Source organism: Vulpes lagopus, chromosome 2 (genome assembly GCF_018345385.1).
Source record: "Vulpes lagopus strain Blue_001 chromosome 2, ASM1834538v1, whole genome shotgun sequence".
Taxonomy (NCBI): domain Eukaryota; kingdom Metazoa; phylum Chordata; class Mammalia; order Carnivora; family Canidae; genus Vulpes; species Vulpes lagopus.
In genome coordinates this window covers 171,830,437-171,846,047 of record NC_054825.1, presented here as the reverse complement: position 1 = coordinate 171,846,047, position 15,611 = coordinate 171,830,437, and the positions used below count along the sequence as shown (strand labels likewise).

Below are 15,611 nucleotides of genomic sequence, written 5' to 3'. Positions count from 1 at the left end.
CCGCCAGTTCTTATTAAGAAAGCTAGCAGACTGGCTATAGGAATGATTAACTTTGGGAAGCAGAGAAAAACATGTTTACTTCAAAAGGTAAGAGAATAAGCTATTGACTCAAGGAGAGGACAATGAAGGAGCTGTATCTGAAGAACAATGTGGTCAAGAGTCAGTGTGCCGACTCAGGACCTCCTGTATCCCCAGTGTGCCCAGGACTACAAGATTCGGTTCTCAGATAAGCTCTGTAGCTGGTTCCCCACACTAGGTAAAAATAACCACTTGAGCAGAAATTTTTAAAAATTTTTATTTTTCATATAAAAGAACACAAAATTTTATATCAGTTTAACGGAAAGCTAAAATACATAGAAAAGATATAAAAATAATTATAAAAAATATTCAATGAGGCAAAGCAACACTAAAGAGTGAGATCTTATATCCTCAAATATATATAACTATATATGCTATGTTAAAAATTGAGGGAGAAGGGGCACCTGGGTGGCTCAGTGGTTGAGCATCTGCCTTTGGCTCAGGTCGTGATCCCAGGGTCCTGGGATCAAGTCCCGCATCAGGCTCCCCCCAAAGAGCCTGCTTCTCCCTCTGCCTATGTCTCTGCCTCTCTCTATGTCTCTCACGAATAAATAAATAAAATCATTTATTTTATCAATAAATGATTTAAAATATCAAGGCAGAAACATAAGCAGTGCTATATACCTCTAAATTTATGCATTCCAGTTTAACTCTAAAATTAATCTGGAGGGACACCTGGGTGGCTCAGCGGTTGAAGCCCTGCCTTTGGCCCAGGGTGTTATCCTGGAGTCCCAGGATTGAGTCCCACATCAGGCTCCCTGCATGGAGCCTGCTTCTCCCTCTGCCTATGTCTCTGTGTGTCTCATGAATAAATAAATGGAATTTGTTAAAAAATGAAATAAATTTGGAAATCTGTCAAGAAAGATACATAAAAAAAATGAGGAAAGTGTCTAATTCAACTGTTGTGACAAATAATCATTAGTAAGTAACTGCAAATAAATGCCCAACCAAGACAAAAAAAAGCATGTCACCTCTTACAGTTAAAGGCTGAAATAGGGGTTAGAGGAAAAAACTGTGACCCTCAAAGGAAAGTAAGACAGAAGAAATGAGTCCAGAAGGTTAAGGAACTGGAAATGAGTCTTTATATCAGAAAAGGAACACAGCAAACGGAAAGGGGGGGAAAAGGCAGGCAACAGTCACAGACTCCAGGGGTTTGGAGGTCCATGAGAATAAAGGACGCAGGAAGAGAGATGGAGCATGTACATAAAATCACTTCCTGGGGCTCTGCCATCCAATGATGTAGCCACTCATCATATGTGGCTACTGAACACTAGAAACATGGCTAGTCCGAATTGAGAAACGGTGTAGGTATAAAACGCACTCCGGATTTTGAAGACATAAGTATGCCAATTAAGGGGCACCTAACTGGCTCAGTTCATGGAGTATGCAACTTTTGATCTTGGGGTTGTGAGTTCAAGCCCCATGTTGGGTGTGGAGATCACATAAAAATAAAATCTTAAAAAAAAAGAATGCCAATTAACACAATAACAAGTTTTATATTGGTTAAATGTTGAAATCATTATATTTTGGAAATACTGGGTTATTCGAATGTTAAAATTAATTCCACCTGTTCCTTTTTAACTTTTCAAAAGTAGCTACTAGAAAATTTAAAAATACATATGCAGCTTGCATTATATTTCTATTGAAAAGCAATAGAGAGAGAAATGGTTCTGGAGAGAAACGGAATCTAGCAGGTTAGGAACACAAGGACATAGAAAAGGTGGATGGAGGAAAGTGATAGACACCCCTGGTGAGTACCTTCACTTGGTAGCACTGGGGGCATTGGAGATTCAGGTGTGGACATACCCCATTTATACATAGCAGCAGGTTTAACAGGGGTGACACTAGTAAGTGCTGAGCTGACATAAAAACTACTTAGTTTAAAACAAAAACAAAAACAAAAAAAACCTACTTAGTTTTACAAAACTTTTTCAAAGATACTTGTTAAAACACTGACAGTTCACAGAACAAATTAGAACAGAAACAGGAACATACTCAGGAACAAATGATACATAAACACCGAGCATCAAAACCGGCTGGTTAAAAAGAGAGTCCCACCTCTCCACCAATTCCCTTCACCCCGATTCCATTAAAGTACAAACTGTAAGAGATTGAACCTCCAAGTAAATAAGCTGAGATGGTGAGAATGCTTCTTTACAGAGCAAGAACCTCATTTCCACAATGGAGTTGAAGGTACCCTGTACTGTCACTCTGTGCTGTGCCCTATGATTAAGCTACTTCTAATGTTCATTTAGAAATCAGGAACAGGGGGGTGCCTGGATGGCTTAGTTGGCTAAGCGTCTACCTTTTAGCTCAGGTCATGATCTCAGGGTCCTGGGACCGAGCCCTGTGTTAGGCTCCTCGCTAAGCAGACTCCCCTGCTTCTCCCTTTCCCTCTGTCTGCCACTCTGCTAACTTGTGCTCTCTCTATATCAAATAAATAAAATCTTAAGGAAAAAAATGCCTAGGTGGCTCAGTCAGTTAAGCATTTAACTTCAGCTAAGTCATCATCCCATGGTCCTGGGACTGAGCCCAGTGTCAGGCTCCCTGTTCAGTGGGGAGCCTGCTTCTCCCTCTCCCTCTGCCTGCACCTCCCCCTGCTTGTGCGCGCTCTCTCTCTCTCTCAAATAAATAAGGAACAACCTAATTGGGATGTTTAAGAAAACAAAGTTCAAAATTCTCTAAGGAGAATGAATCTTGGGGATCCCTTGGTGGCTAAGTGGTTTAGCACCTGCCTCTGGCCCAGGGCGTGATCCTGGGGTCCTGGGATGGAGTCCCGCGTCGGACTCCCTGCTTGGAGCCTGCTTCTCCCTCTGCCTGTCTCTGCCTCTTTCTCTCTTTCTCTCTCACTCTCTCTCTGTCTCTCATGAATAAATAAAATCTTTTAAAAAAAAGGAGAATGAATCTTCATGGGAAATATGAAATACTTTTTCATGAACGTTCAAGAGAAATCTAACAACTAGAACTTTTGGAAATGGGTAATCCAAAAGAGATTTTAATCCCCTTGAAGGAACTTTAATTTTCCATCAATAGCACTTTACAGCTAGGGGTGGAAAATTATCTTTATAACTTGTCACAAAGGACTGAAACAAAAATATCCAAGATCAGGTCTTCCTCCCCAATACAATTGCTCCTGGGAACAGAAGAGGTGTATAGGATCTGGAAACTACTCAGGGAATCTGGACTATTCCCTCAGGGGGTACCTGCAATCAAAACCTGGCAATAAAAACAAAACAAAACAAAACAAAACAAAATCAGGCAACTCTTGTGATATGGTTAGAATCTTCAGCTGGATTTTCTTTTTTTTTTGGGGGGGGGGGCATTTTCTATCCTGGAGTCTAAACAAGTCAATCATAACCCCTTAACATGATGTGAACAAAAATCAAAGAATAAATTGCGAGAGAAAGATAGAGGAGAGGTTTAAAGGAATACTTGCTTTTTTATTTTAACATTCAGGGCTCCTCACTGATGGGAGGTCCAGTCTAGCTGTGGACCAAAAAATGGGAGGATTTTAAAGTGATTAGTGGTTTCTCTATTATCTATAGTTATAAAAACATTCTCAATAGTTTATGTAAAAGATAACCAAACTATCACAAGTAACTAAGACTAATACATACACTATAATACTATCTCACAATCACATACCTGCAAGCTGAAGAATTTTAAACTGTTAAGGGTTGTTTCGATTATCACCATGACATGAGATCAAAACCAAATCAGCAAGTGCCATATAGACTGCATGTCTCAACTGAAATAAATATATACTGTGCTTAGACAAGCACTGAACTTATCCAGTGGGGCAGCATGCCAGGAGGTGCCACACAGGTATCTGGGTGTGCATTTGAATGGAGTGAAGAAATTTTCGTCCCTACAGCGCTGCTGTCCTTCACCTGCACTGCACTGCACTCCTGTGGAGGTAGGAGGGGAATCCACATCTTGCTGATACCATGGGGAAAGAGACTTTGGGATTTTGCCTTGATTTCTGAGGGGTGTTTTCTCTTCTCCATCTGGGTTATATTTTCTTGCTGCCCACCTGTCTACCACTTTGCCACCCCAACTTATCTCCTGGGCCTTTCTCAGTGTGAATGTTGAAAGGTTAGTCTTACCGCTTCAATCTCTGCAAGATTTGCCCCAAATTCAGACCTAAAAGAATAAAAACAAGATTTGCCCAAGAAGGTTCAGCCTCCCCCTTCTCAAAAGAACATCAGCACAGTGTCTCCCCAACTCTGCTAAACAACCTGTGACCCCTCCTTTAGGAGCGAAGGCAAATTCTTACATAGGCCCACCTGCCTCCATGAACTGTAACACAGCACAGACACACAGAGAACAATTAACTTAAAATAGTTTAACATAAACAAAGTCAGGAAGGGACGCCCATCATGAAATATTTAAGCAATACAGCTGCAGTGACAGGGAAGGAGGGGCAATTGTACAAGACTCTAGGGATGGGGTGAGAGCGAGTCCTGAGAAACCACATGCTGGCAGAGGCAGCGGGCAGGCAATCAGACTTTGAAGAGAAAGGTAAGCCATAATTTTATCCATGCAAACACACACAATTAAGATCACACCAGATAGAGTCAGGTGGGTTAGGAATGGCAGAAAGCAGAGGAAGCAACTGAAAATGTGAAGGGGTGTCTCCGTAAACTGTTAGAAGAGTAAATGCCAGACACACCTCCAGGATGTCTTCATAGCAGTATTTCTCCAATTAATAAGGCAAAGGTGGGAGCAGCAAGGAGAGAAGGAGGCCAGGCACTTTCCTTGGATCATCAGTGTGGACCTGGCAGCAAGCCACCCTGGATGCTACCATTTTCCCCATGATGAATCAAAGCCACAGAAAGGCTCACTGGTGGGTTCAAGGTTAGACAGCTAATAAAGGCTGGATCTGGGATCTGAATGAGGCTGTGTCAGCTTGTCAGGCCTGTGCCTAATGTTCAATGACTAAAAATCAATCCCACTTAGTGATAAGTGAAAGCATCTCTCCAAATACCTCAAGTTATTTTTTTCTGTTAGTATTTGTTCTGTGAGCTAGGCATGTGTGGCAGAAGAAAAGGGAGAAAATGAAAACTCAGGAAAGTAAACACACTTCTAAACTGATGCATGGTCAAAGAAGAAAATGCAACATACCCAAAGATAAAATTTCATTTGGCATAGGGACCTAAGCCTGTATGAGGTGTCTCATCCAAGGCTATGAAATAAATCCTAAAAAATGAGAGATCCATTGAGTACTATTTTAAAGGATTTGGGAAGGTAGTGCTATTATCTATTACTAAATGAGTCAAAGCAGGGTTATATTTTTTAAACAAAACAAAAATCCCTAAACGTCCTTAACTGACTGTTCCTTTCGCAAAAACTGTGTACGTCTGAAAAAAAAAAAAAAAAAGATATTAAAGAAATTGGGAGGGAATCCCTGGGTGGCTCAGCGGTTTGGCGCCTGCCTTCAGCCCAGGGTGTGATCCTAGGGCCCCCGGATCGAGTCCCGCCTCAGGGTCCCTGCATGGAGCCTGCTTCTCCCTCTGCCTGTGTCTCTGCCTCTCTGTGTCTCCCATGAATAAACAAATAAAATCTTTTTTAAAAAGGAAGAAAAGCAGAAAGAGCTGGAGTGGGGAAGGCAGGAGGGCTTTGGATTTGATTCATATAATTTGTCAGTAAAGCCCTAGGGTTTGCCTCCGTTCTGGGTGCAGGGCTTCTCTTACGGGCAACCGCGACCAACGCCTTTAATCTCCGCAAACTGCTCTTTTGGTGGGTATCTGGAACATTTAAAATGTTCTATTTCGAAGGGATCCAGGGCCCGCCTGCGGTTTATTGTTTTCCCCTGGTGTCCCCTGGAACTCGCGGGCCCCTCGACTCCAAACTCCACCCAAAAGGTTTCAGAGCCCCCGTTCTTCCACTCCGCGATCGTCTTCCAAACAGAGGGAACCGTATCACGCAGACTGGCTCTCTGGCCCTTTTTTTTTTTTTTTTTTATGATAGTCACACAGAGAGAGAGAGAGAGGCAGAGACATAGGCAGAGGGAGAAGCAGGCTCCATGCCGGGAGCCCGATGCAGGATTCCATCCCGGGACCCTAGGATCACACCCTGAGCAGAAGGCAAACGTTCAACCACTGAGCCACCCAGGCGTCTCAACTTCTTTATTTTCTTCTAATTCTATAATAGTTTCTGATTTTTAAATTTCCTGGACGCCTGGGGTTAAACGTCTGCCTTCAGCCCAGGGTGTAATCCTAGGGTCCCTGGATCGAGTCCCACCCACGTCGGGCTCCCTGCATGGAGCCTGCTTCTCCCTCTGCCTGTGTCTCTGCCTCTCTCTCTGTGTGTCTCTCATGAATAAATAAATAAAATATTTTTTAAAAAATGTCCTTCAGAGTTGATTTTGCGGGTATGGTGTGAGGTAGAGACAAATTTACATGTCATCCTTGTGCAGGGGCCATGCTAATCTTCTCTGTATCATTCCAATCTTAGTATATGTGCTGCCAAAGGGAGCATTGCATGAAGAAGAGATGTGACCAGATGGATAACAACTGTCCACACACCATTTGCAAAACAACCCTTCTTTCCATCTCTGATGTTTGTGTTACTTTCCCAACACCATACTGAAGAAGCCTTATGGAATACTTTACTCTTGATAAGGTAGGTCCTGCCATTATGTAATTATCTTCCAAAACTTTTCTGGCTCTTCTGGCTCATTTTGTTTTCCAACTGAGAATTAGAATAAGCTAGTCAATTCTATTTTTAAAAATTGATGCTGGGGGATCCCTGGGTGGTGCAGCGGTTTAGCGCCTGCCTTTGGCCCAGGGTGCGATCCTGGAGACCCGGGATCGAATCCCACGTCGGGCTCCCGGTGCATGGAGCTTGCTTCTCCCTCTGCCTGTGTCTCTGCCTCTCTCTCTCTCTCTCTGTGTGTGTGACTATCATAAATAAATAAAAATTTAAAAAATTGATGCTGGTATTCTGATTGAGATGGCCTACAATTTAAAGATTATTTTAGAAAGAAGTGGCATTTTGGGTCACCTGGCTGGCTTAATTATAAGAACATGGGACTCTTGATCTTGGGGTTGTGAGTTGAAGCCCCATGTTGGGTATAGAGATTACTTAAATAAACAAACATACAAACTTAAAAAAATATATATATATATATATACATATACAGAGAGAGAGAAGTACAATTATTCATATTTTTTAAATGCAGAAAATAAGATCAGAAAAGGCATTAGAAGGCTTTGCCCAGTGTAACACAGCAAATAGAAAGCATGAATTTGTACTCACAAAGACAGCTTCTGAGTCCACAAGCTTAGTCACTATGATACATTGCTACTTTTGAATATCTTTTTAAATTTTTTTGCTGTATTTTTCCTTCTACCTTCAGGCATTTTTCGAAGATTTTATTTATTTATTCATGAGAGACAGAGAGAGAGGCAGAGACAGGCAGAGGAAGAAGCAGGCTCCCCACAGGGAGCCCAATGAGGAATTCAATCCCAGGAACCTGGGATTATGCCCTGAGCCAAAGGCAGATGCTCAACCCCTGAGCCACCAACATGTCCCTCTCCCTTCAGGCATTTTAAATGTTTTCTTCATCTATCTAATTGTACAGGGAAAAATCAGTATTCTCCCTCCACATCATCCTCTAACCCAGTTCCAATGTTAAAACAAGATGATGAACATCTTTCCATAATGTCCTCCAAGATTCATATATGTATTTGCAAACATACAAAAGTATATATAGTTGCATGTTTTCATTATTTTATCATAAAGCATTTTACTTTTCTCATATGATAATTTATGATAGATATCACTTCAGAACAATAAATAAACAGCAAACTCATTGCTTATAAGAGTTAAAGTATATTCCATTATATGATAGGATATAATAGAATAATAATAATTTAAGGTGTTGAAATACTTTTATCACCAAAACTAAAGCTTCAATAAATTACTTTTACCTTTATGAGTTGTTACTAGAGAAGGCCCTAAGATTCACCTCTGATTTACTTTCGGCTCTGTCCAACCAGGAAGTGAAAGTTAAGGCATAGTTGCAAAATGCCTAAGTATTCAAAGTGTGTAACAACACACACACACACACACACACACACACACACACACACCCATCTGCAAAGACTAGGATATTGCTTTCTGTTCCAGATAAAGAAAATTTCTATTGATCACTAGTTCCCCACAAACCAATAGAACAGAGACTTCCATGACCACATATGAAAAAGGATTTAGACTTTGCAAAATTAGTTCAGTAAAGCCACTAAACAAATGGATATCAACAACTATAATATGTAGCCAAAGTAGACCCTGGGGAAGGGGACAAAAATGATCTCCAGAATTGCCATACTATAATATTCAGGAGTTCTGGTTTTCAACAAAAAAAAAAAAAAAGGAGAGAGTCTTTCAGACTGAAATGAAATATCACTAGACAATAACTCAATCCAAATGAAAAAATAGAGAATACCAGTTAAGATAACTATATAAGTAGATATAAAAGTCAATGTTCATAGATTTTTGGTCTATAAATTTTCTTAATTCCTATATGAATTAAAAGACAACTATGAAGCAATAATTATCAACTATGTTGATGGCACACAGGTATGAAGATGTTATTTGTGACAATAACAACAAAAAGAGGGGAGAAGAACTATAAAGGAAAAAGAGTTGGGGATGCCCGGGTGGCTCAGCAGTTGAGCATCTGCCTTTTGCTCAGGGTGTGGTCCTGGAATTCTGGGATAGAGTCCCACATGGGGCTCCCTGCATGGAGCCTGCTTCTCTCTCTGCCTATGTCTCTCTCTCTCTCTCTCTCTGTGTGTGTGTGTGTGTGTGTCTCTCATGAATAAATAAATAAAATCTTTAAAAATAAAAAAAGTAGGAGAGTTTTTTTATACTACTAAGGCAAATAAAAAAAGTAGGAGAGTTTTTTTATACTACTAAGTATTAATTCAAGCAAGATTATTATAAATTTAAGGTGTCATTTCTAACGGAAAATCAACAAGGAAACAATGGCTTTCAAAGAAACACTGGACTGACCAGATGGATTTAACAGATACATTCAGAGCATCTATCTAAAACAGCAGAATACACATTCTTTTTAAGTGCACACAGAACATCCTCCAGTGCAGATTGTATATTAGGCCACAAAACAAGCCTCAACAAATTCAGAAAGACAGAAGTCATACCATGCATCTTTTCTGAAGACAATGCTATGAAACTAGAAGTCAGCCCCAAAAAGAATTGGGAAAGAGCACAAATATATGCAGGTTAAATAACATGCTACTAAACAATAAATGAGTAAACCAGGTAATCAAAGAAGAAATTTAAAACTACATAAAAGCAAATGAAAATGAAAATACAACAGTCCAAAACCTTGGGGATGTAGCAAAAGCATCATCTAAGTTCTAAGACAGAAGTTTATACCAATACAGGTCTATCTCAAGAAGCAAGAAAAATCTCAAACAAACCTAACCTTATACCTGAAGGTGTTAAAAAGAGAACAAAAAACAAAACCTAAAATCAGCAGATAAAAGGAAATCATAAAGATCAGAGCAGAAACAAATGACATAGAACAAAAAGAAAAAGAACATCTGGGTGGCTCAGAGATTGAGTGTCTGCCTTTGACTCCGGTATTGATCCAGGGTCCTGGGATTGAGTCCCACATCAGCTTCTTGCATCAGGCTCCCCTGAGCCTGCTTCTCCCTCTGCCTATGTCACTGCTTCTCTCTGTGTGTGTGTCTCTCATGAATAAATAAATAAAATCTAAAAACTAAAGGGACTCCTGGTTGGTTCAGTGGTTGAGTATCTGCCTTCAGTTCAGAGCATGATTCCAAGGTCCCAGGATCAAGTCCCACATCAGCCTCCCTGCATGGAGCCTGCTTCTACCTTTGCCTATGTCTCTTTCTCTCTGTGGGTGTGTGTCTCTCATGAATAAATAAATAAAATCTATTTAAAAAATCTAAAAACAAAAATAAACGAAAGAAACTAAAAGAACAATAGAATATATCAGTGAAACCAGAAGCTGATCCATTGAAAAAAAAAACCAACAAAATTAGTAAATTTCTGGCCAGAATTATCAAGAAAAAAAGAGAATGGACTTAAATAAATAAAATCACAAGTGATAGAGGAGAAATATACATGAACACCACAGAAATACACACAAATATTATTTAAAATTATATGCCAAGAAATTGGACAATGTAGAAGAAATGGATAAATTCCTAGAAACTTATCTGACCAAGACTGAGGTACAGAGAAATAAAAAATTTGAACTGACCAATAACCGGCAAAGAAACTGAATCAGTAATCAAAAAAATCCCAACAAACAAAAGTCCAGGACTAATTGGTTTTACAAGTGAGTTCTAACAAATCTAACATTTAAAGAAAAGCTAATACCTATTCTTCTCAAACTATTCCAAACAATAGAAAAAGAAGGAAAACTTCTAAAGTAATCCTATGAGTGGAGCATTACCCTGATACCAAAACCAGATAAAGACATCACACACAAAAAGAGAATTATAGGCCAATATCCCTGATGAACAATCGATGCAAAAATCCTCAACAAAATACTAGCAAACCAATCAACATCATATTTTAAAAAATAATTCATCACAATTTAGTGGGATTTATTCCTGGAAGGGTGTTTCAATATTGACAAATCAATCAACATTAACACATTAATAAAACACATTAATAAAAGAAAGAGTAAGAACCATATATTCATTTCAATAGATGCAGAAAATGCATTTGACAAAGCAAAACATCCATGATAAAAACCCTCAACAAAGTAGTAGGCTTATAGGGAACATACATCAACATAATAAAAGCCATACCTGAAAAACTCACAGCTAATATCATCCTAATGGGAAAAAACTGATAGCTTTTCCCCTAGTGTAAGGAACAAGAAAAAGGATTTTCACTCTCACCACTTTTCTTCAACATAGTGCTAGAAGTCCTCGTCACAGCAATCAGACAACAAAAAGAAATAAAAGACATCTAAATCAGTAAGGAAGAAATAAAATATTCACTATCTGCAGATGACATGATACTATATATATAAAACCCAAAGACTCCACCAAAAAAATTTGCTAGAACTGATAAATTCAGTAAAATCACATGATACAAAATCGATTTGCAGAAATCTGTTGCATAGACACCCATACTGAAGCAGCAGAAAGAGAAATTAAGAAAACAATCCCATTTACAATTGCACCAAAAATAATAATATACCTAGGAATAAACCTAACCAATGAAATGAAAGACCTGTACATTAAAAACTATAAAAACACTGATGAAAGAAATTGAAGATGATATAAAAAATGGAAAGACATTCCATCCTCGTGCATTGGAAGAACAAATATTGTTAAAATATCTATACTACTCAAAGCAATATACATTTAATATCATCCCTATGAAAATACCAACAGCAAAAAAAAAAAAAAATACCAACAGCAACTTTCATAGAACTAAAAAAAGAAATCCTAAAATTTGTATGGAACCATAAAAAAAACCCAAATAGCCAAAGTCATCTTGGAAAAGAAAAGCCAGAGGCATCACAATTCCAGACATCAAGTTATATTACAAAGCTGTAGTAATCAAACAGTGTGGTACTGGCACAAAAATAGACACATGGATCAATGGAATAGAATAGAAAATCCAGAAATAAACCCACAATTGTATGGGTGATTAATCTTTGATAAAGTAGGAAAGACTATCAAATGGGGGAAAAGACAGTCTCTTCAACAAATGGTGCTGGGAAAACTGGACAGCAACATGCAAAAGAATGAAACTGGACCACTTTTTACACCACTCACATAGATAAATTCAAAGTGGGTTAAAGACCTAAATGTGAGACTTGAAACCATCAAAACCCTAGAAGAGAGCACAGGCAGGAATTTCTCTGACATTAGCTGTAGCAACATTTTTTCTAGATAGATCCCCTGAGGGAGGGGAAACAAAAGCTAAAATAAACTATTGAGAGTCCATCAAAAGAAAAAAAAAACTGAGCAGTGAAGAAACCAATTAACAAAACTAAAAGTCAACCTACTGGGGATGCCTGGGTGGCTCAGTGGTTGAGCGTTGATCTGTCGATCCTCTGCCTTTGGCTCCCGGTGTGATCCCGGAGTACTGGATTGAGTCCCACATTGGGCTCCCTGCATGAAGCCTGCTTCTCCCTCTGCCTGTGTCTCTGCCTCTGTGTGTGTGTGTGTGTGTGTGCGTCTCATGAATAAATAAATAAATAAATATATTTTTTAAAAAATAAAAGGCAACCTACTGAATGGGAGAAGATATTTGCAAAGAGCATATCAAATAAAGGGTTAATATCCAAACGATATAAAGAACTTCTACAACTCAACAGCCAAAAAATAAATAATCCAATTAAAAAATGGGCAGAAGACATGAACAGACATTCTTCCAAGGAAGACATACAGATGGCCAACAGGCATATGAAAAGATGCTCAATATCACTGATCATCAGGGAAATACAAATCAAAACCATAATGAGATACTGCCTCCCACCTGTCAGAATAGCTAAAATCAACAACACAAGAAACAACAGGTGTTGGCGAGGATGTGGAGAAGGAACCCTTGTGCACTGTTGGTGGGAATCCAAATTGTTTGCAGCCACTGTGAAAAACAGTATGAAGTTTCCTCAAAAAATTAAAAATAGAACTACCTTATGTTACAGCAATCACACTCTTGGGTATTTCCCCAAAGAATACAAAAACACTAAATCAAAGGGATAAATGCATCCTTTTTTGTATAGTAGCATTATTTACAATTTATTGCCAAGATATGGAAGCAGCCCAAATGCCATTGATTGATGAATGGATAAAGAAGTTGGGGTGTGTATATACAATAGAATATTATTCATCCCTAAAAAGGAATTAAATCTTGCCATAGGCAACAACATATGGAGATGAGCTAGAGTATAATGCTAAGCAAAATAGGTCAGTCAAAGAAAAACAAATACTATATGATTTTACTCATATGTGGAATTTAAGAAAAAAAATGAGTAAAGAGGAAAGTATGAAAGGGAGGGAGGGAGAGAAAGAGAGAAATCAAGAAACAGACTCTTAATTATAGGGAACAAACTAATGGTCACCAGAGGGGAGAGGGTAGGAGGATGGGTCAAATTGGTGATGGGGATTAAGGATTGCACTTGTTGTGATGAGCACTAGGTGATATATGGAAGTGTAGAATCACTATACTCTACACTTGAAAATAATATAACACAGTATGCTAACTAACTGGAATTAAAATAAAAACTTAAGGGGTGCCTGGGTGGCTCAGTCAGTTAAGTGCCTTCAGCTCAGGTCATGATCTCAGAGTCCTGGGACTAAGTCCAACATCCAGGTCCCTGCCCACTGGGGAGCCTGCTTCTCCCTCTTTCTCTGCCACTCCTCCTTCTTAGGCTCTCTCACACTCTCTCTCTGTCAAATAAATAAATAAATAAATACAATCTAAAAAAATAAAAATAAATTAAAAATACACAGAAAAAGAAATAAAGAAGGAATCACAATGGTACACTACAAAAAATCAAAATAAAAGGCAGTAATAAATTTGAAAACAAAATATGTAAAACATAAAAAGCAAATAACAAAGTGGAAGAAATCCCTACTTATCAGTGATTATTTAAATTTATTTATATATTTTTAAGATTTATTTATTTATTTGAGAGAGAGAGAGCATGAGTGAGAGGGGCAGAAGAAGAGGGAGAGAGAATCTCAAGCTGACTCTACACTGAGCACAGAGGCAATGCAGAGCTCAATCCCAGGACTCTGAGATTATGACCTAAGTTGAAACCAAGAGTCAGATGCCTAACTCACTGTACCACCCAGGTACCCTAGTAATTTTTTTATATTTATTTTTTTAAGATTACTTATTTATTTATTTGAGAGAGAGAGAGAGAGAGAGAGAGAGAGAGCATGAGAAGGGGGGAAAGACAGAGGGAGAGGGAGAAACAGGCTTCCTGCTGAGCAGGGCATAATGTGGGGCTTGATCCCAGGATCCCAGGATTATGACTTGAGCCAAAGGCAGATGCTTAAACAACTGAGTCACCCAGGTGCCCCTATTTCTTTTTTTAAGGAGGCTCCACACCCATTGCAGAGCCCAAAGCAGGGCTGAACTCATGGCTGTGAGATTAATACCTGAGAGTGTCAAGAGTCAGACACTCAACAGACTGAGCTACCCAGGCATCCCAGTAATCATTTAAATGTAAGTGGATTAAACTTTCCAATTAAAAATCAGATATTGGGAGAATGGATATTAAAGACGATTTAACTACATGTCATCTATAAAAAACTCACTTTAGACCCAAAGACACATATAATTTCAAAGTGAAATGACAGAAAATTACATTTAGGCAATTGGTAACTCAAAGAGATCTGAAGAGGCTATAATAGCATTTAAAAAGTAGACTTTGAGAAAAGGTTAGGGGAGACAATGAATTATATATTAATTAAAATGTCAGTCTTTAGAAGATATAACAATTATAAACATATATGCAGCTAACAATAGAGCCCTATAATATATAAAGCAAAAACTGATTGGATTGAAGGGAGAAATAGACCATTCAATAATAATAGCTGGAGACTTCAATACCCATATTCATTAATAGACACAAAACTACATAGATCAATAAGGAAATAAAGGATTTGAACAACTCTGTAAACCAACTAGACCTAACAGACATATATAAAACACTTCATCTAACGTCAAAATAAACATTATTTTAAATTGTACACGGAACACTGTTTAGGGCAGACCATACATTAGGCCACCCACACACAGAAACTCAATAAATTTATAAGCATTGAAACCATATAATGTACTTTCTCTAACCAAATGGAATATTAGAAATCAGTAAAGAAGGAAATCTACTCACAACTATGTGAAAATTAAACACAGTTTGAAACAACCATGGATCAATTTTAAAAATCACAACAGAATTTAGACAATACTTTGAGATGAATGAAAACATAAACACATCAAAACTTTAAAGCTGCAGCTAACACAGTACTCAGGAGGAAATTCATAGCTATAAATGGCTACATTAAAAACAAAGATCTCAAATCAATAACCTAACCTTCCATCTTAAGCAACCAGAAAAAGAAGAGCACATAAACATAAAGTAAGTAGAAGGAAGGAAATGATAAATATTAGAAAATATAAACAAAATAGAAAAACAACAGAGAATCAACAAAATAAAAAACTGGTTCCTTGAAAAGATAAACAAAACTGATAAACCTTTAGCTAGACTAAGAAACATAAAAGATTCAAGTTACTGATACCTGGAATAAAAGTGGGGACATTACTATTGGCCTTACAGAAATTTTAAAAATTATGAGAGAATATAATGAACAATTATTTTATTTTAAATATTTTATCTATTCATTCATGAAAGACACACACACACACACACACACACACACACACACACACACAAAGAGAGGCAGAGACCCAGGCAGAGGGAGAAGCAGGCTCCATGCAGGGAGCCCGATGCGGAAGCGATCCTGGGACTCCAAGATCATGCCCTGGGCCAAAGGCAG

The 15,611-nt window shown here is 38.4% G+C and overlaps 1 non-coding gene across 1 annotated transcript; it reads right to left on the bottom strand.

The window, feature by feature from the left end:
- Positions 1 to 6,451: 6,451 nt before the first annotated feature.
- On the bottom strand, positions 6,452 to 6,558 carry LOC121485932. Its single transcript, XR_005986433.1, has one exon. It is a non-coding gene; the product is annotated as a U6 spliceosomal RNA (small nuclear RNA).
- Between the last annotated feature and the right edge of the window lie 9,053 nt (positions 6,559 to 15,611).